This window comes from Drosophila montana, unplaced genomic scaffold (assembly GCF_035044405.1).
Source record: "Drosophila montana isolate Dmon_TW-CO22-7 unplaced genomic scaffold, ASM3504440v1 contig_2954_1, whole genome shotgun sequence".
Taxonomy (NCBI): domain Eukaryota; kingdom Metazoa; phylum Arthropoda; class Insecta; order Diptera; family Drosophilidae; genus Drosophila; species Drosophila montana.
This window is the reverse complement of record NW_026997829.1, coordinates 393297-397810: the sequence shown is the minus strand read 5'-3', so window position 1 is coordinate 397810 and position 4514 is coordinate 393297. Positions and strand designations below refer to the sequence as shown.

Here is a 4514-nt window from a genome sequence, read left to right as displayed (position 1 = left end):
AAAAAATCTATCAAATCTGGATTTCTATCTAACATTGAAATCATAAAATAAGTCTTGCATAAAATAATTATTTCAGGGATACAAAAGTATCTTCAATATGCAAAAATATGCATATGTTAGATACGAAACAACTTCTAAATAAATTCGGTAATCCTATTTAAATCTACTTTATTTTATTATTATTAAGTTAAACAGCACCCATTCCAGCTGCAACCCCCAACCCCACCCCCACTCCCACCCCCACCCCCACCCCCACCACATGTCAGGCTCAGGCTTGCCCCGCGCATTGCCCTTGCATGAGCTCGCATTACGCATACGACGTGTAGGCGACCAACAGCCCTCTCCCTGACCTAATGCACCCCTCCTTCCCCCCACCCAACCCGCACTCCCTCCCCCCCCACTTCACCATCCCTCAACTAGTTGGCTGGTTAGAGGGCAGTGATTAGTTTTTGCCTGCCGCGTAAATAATACTAAAAACTTTTTTACATTTGACAACGACGCCAACGTCGGGTTTGGCGTCAGCTTCAGCGTCGACGTCGTCTTCAACGACGATGTGCAGCAGTCGAGCGCATTAACAAGTTTACAGCCGCATTTATGCAGTTATGTTCATTAGGGGCTGGGTGTGGGGGGGAGGGCTACTAGGGAGGGAGTTTCTGTTATTTTGTTTACTGAAACTGACGAGCAGGCGCATTCGGCAACCCATCGCATGTAATCCCCTACGCACACACACGCACACACACGCACACACACGCACACACACGCACACACACACACACACACATGCAGCCAAAAGATAGGGTAGGTTCTGTGCTCTCGAATGTGCTTCATCAATATCCTTGCGTTTCACAGCTTTACTATTTTTCATTTGCTTCGGACACACACACACACACTCATACACACACACGCACAGACAGGCAAAACAAAAACTTCACCCCCCCCCCCTCTCTCTCTCTCTCTCTCTAACGCTTCTCCAATTGCTAGCTGCCTAAGAACCACCTCGAGCCGTCCACCCGCCGGTTGCCTGGCATCAATAATCCCCAAAAAATTTTACCAAAAAGCACAAAAAAGTTGTAAAAAAAAAAATGAAAAGAAAACAAAAATGAAACTGAAAAAAAAATACAGTTCGACGTCGGCGCCGGCAGCGGCTTTTTACGCGCTGGACACACAGAAAACTGCCCAAGCGGCGACTGCAGGCAGCGACGCTGGCCGCAGCCGCAGCAGCGAAAACTACAAAAACTGCATGGCACCCCGCAACCCGGCAACCCCGCAACCCCGCAACCCCGCAGCACGCAGCCCGCAGTCCGCATGCAGTCGGCAGCAGCCGCTGTCCAGTGGCGGCGAACCAATCCTAACTAGCGCCTCTTTGCGTGGGTGTCGCAGCGTAGGCGTGGCCAGGCCGGCCCTGGCCCTGGCAGCGGACAGCGGGCGTGCGGGCAGCGGGTTGCGGCCAGCGGGCTGTGCGTAGGGTTACAAGGCGCCGCCGAGACCCACTCGTTTGTCGTGCAGTCGCAGTCGCAGTCGTAGACGTAGTCGTAGTAGTAGTCGCCACGTGCGCCGGCCAGGGCAAGCCAATCGCCCCCCTCCCCCTCCTCCACACCTAACACACACACTGCCTCTTAATGCGCTCGCTCTCACTCTCGCTCTTTCGCTTTCTCTCTCACTCACTCTCTCACTCGCGCTCTCTCACTCTTTCGCTCTCGCTCTGCTCTGCTCCGCTCTGGCCGCTGCCGGCTGCATCCGCGTCTACGCCGGCTGCGTTGGTCAGCGCGAGTCGCACAGCATTTGCACTCGAAACTGACTCGAAACTTGCCCACTGCTGCTGCTGCTGCTGCTGCTGCACCAATGCCCAGACAGTTAACTCCAACTCTGGCGCTCTCTTTCCGGCTCTCACTCGCTGCGTCAGCGTCGCGGCGACTGCGACGCAGCGCTTGAGTGAAAACTTTTGGCTTGCAATTTCGATTTGGCGCTCTTTGTGCGCCTGTCGCCTGATGAAGCTCGCTCTTAAGCCGTCGCTGCTGCTGCTGCTGCTGCTGCTGCAGTCGCTTGCATGTTGCGCTCTCTCAGCAAATGTTGCCAAGGCGCTGCATGTACACACACACACACACACACACACACACATACTGGCACGCACACCCGCAAACTCTGGTAAAAGCAACTCTCTGAAAGGCTTTGCTTGTCTCATTTATAATGTTTATGCATTTTGTTGTTTGTTTCTACTGCTTCTTCTACTACTACATTTTTTTTGGTGTGCAGCCCCCCCCCCCCCCCCTTTCACCCCTTGCCATGTAGCACCCGCTACATTGCATGCACGTAACTGCACTTGGAATCAATTTTGTTGCTCATCGATAATGCAAAACGAGCGTCAGCCCCAAAACAAAATGGCGTACATCACTCAAGAGCAGAACAACAAGAACAAGAACAACAACATTGGCTCTGCCTGCCATTTAAATTAAGCTTAATTCATTTTTAATAGAGCCAACAAATTGTATTTACTTTCGAGTGGTTTTTCTGTTATGCATTGCCCCGATCAGAGTAGACCCGCCCCCGCTACCGCTCCCGCCCCCGCTACCGCTCCCACTCAACGCTCCCAACTGGCTTTTACTGTTTACCGTTCAGCGTTCAGCGTTCAGCGTTCATGTTGCCTGTCGAATTATATTTGATGGCTGCTTCTAGCGCATGCCTGCAAAAATGGCAAACAAATAAATGGACAATTAATTTGACTTAATAGACATGAGCGCCAGGCAGCGCGACAACAACAACAACAACAACAAACCAAGCAACAACCCAAGCAACAACCCAAACAACAACCCAAACAACAAGCCCAACAACAACAGCCCGAAAAACAACAAAAGCAACAAAAAGCGCAACGTTGCAAGCATTGGCGTGTCATTGCACAAAATTGCAGCACGCACGGGCAACGGTTAAGGATGAGGCGGCAAGCAGCCGGGAAGAGGAGGAGCGTCAGCCATAGGCTAACGGTAAATGGGGATGAGTCCCGTTTCGGGCCAGTTGTTGAAATTTGTTGCATAAGCCACGAAAAACTATTCAAATATTCAGCATATCAAATTGGCGATAATGATGCAATTAGTTAAGGGTTCCGTTCCCTCTTTTCCCTTATTGCATTCTACGCTCTTCCTTAATCAAACTGCATTTTGTTTTTGACACAAATAAGTCAAGGAAATTTCATTCTTACATTTTCTTCTCTGCTCGCTCGAGATATTGAGAAATATTCAATTCTTCTGTCTGGAGATTTGATAGATAATCGCTAGATTTACGCTTTTAGAATGAAACTCCGAGGAACTCATTTTAGAACTTAGAATTGATTGAACTTAGGCATATGCCAATAATATTATTGTTTAACAACATGACACAAATATATTCGTCAGCAACCTTTTCTTTTTCTTTCTGTATTTAACTATTGTCCTTTCTCCATATTTGATCTCATACTTTTCAGCGATCTTTGATTTCATTCATTAAAATGCTTATTAACTAGCTTTCAATAGATTAAAATAACTTAGCTGACTCTTAATTAAAATTTGTATAAATTCTTTGCTGGAAATTCGCATCATATTTATTACACACATATATTTATAAATTAAAATTAGTTTTTGCTTAACACTTGTCTCATTAAAAATCAACAATTTGACAGTTTCAATTTTATATAGCTGCATTCTACCGCGAGATTTATCGAAGAAGTCGTGGCCGAGCGATTAAGGCGTCTGACTAGAAATCAGATTCCCTCTGGGAGCGTAGGTTCGAATCCTACCGACTGCGCAAGCAGAATCAATTACTTTTTTGCTTATTATTTATTTTATTTCAATTATGATGTGCATATTTAAACAGAAACTAGATTAAATAGATATATTTGTGTAACATATCATAGAAAAGTTTCTATACAAGATTTGATATGATTTACTTCTCTCCTTTTAAATAAGATATAACTATTTGCAATTTGTATATCTATTAGCATATACTAAGAAATATTTATATATATAAAACACACTTAAACTAAACGAGAAGTAGACTTGTAAATACCAAATTTGTAGTTTTTTAAATGATTAAACTAAACAACAGCCATGACCTTTATGTGACCTTTAGATGCGGACAGATGGCAGCTGTTGCTACTCAAATATGAAGCTTCTTCTTGCCGTTTTCTATACACATAAATATATAAAGATATACTATATATAGATAATCAACCCATCAAACAGATGTGTTTTCTTTTGTGCTCTCCGCTTTGTTTTGATTTTCATAAAACACCGGCGTTTAAATATTTCAAAGTTTATAAACTTTCCTGGCTTCCGTTTCGCAGCGGAAGTTGCCATCGATGCTCTAGCTGTCTCCCCCCTCCCCCCTCCCCCTACCACTACCCCTTTCCCGCTCACCCACACACACAATCGCACCCTGTGACCTTTGGCTTTGGCTCGAAATTGACACACTTACAATGGCAACAACTAATTAAATTAAGGCATTAAAAACATTTGTAATGCAGTTTTCGTGTATGTGCTTGGACA

At 45.5% G+C, this 4514-nt stretch overlaps 1 non-coding gene across 1 annotated transcript; it reads left to right on the top strand.

The window, feature by feature from the left end:
* The first annotated feature begins 3692 nt into the window (after positions 1-3692).
* TRNAS-AGA (transfer RNA serine (anticodon AGA)) lies at positions 3693-3774 on the top strand. The gene has a single exon. It is a non-coding gene; the product is annotated as a tRNA-Ser (tRNA).
* The last annotated feature ends 740 nt before the right edge of the window (positions 3775-4514 follow it).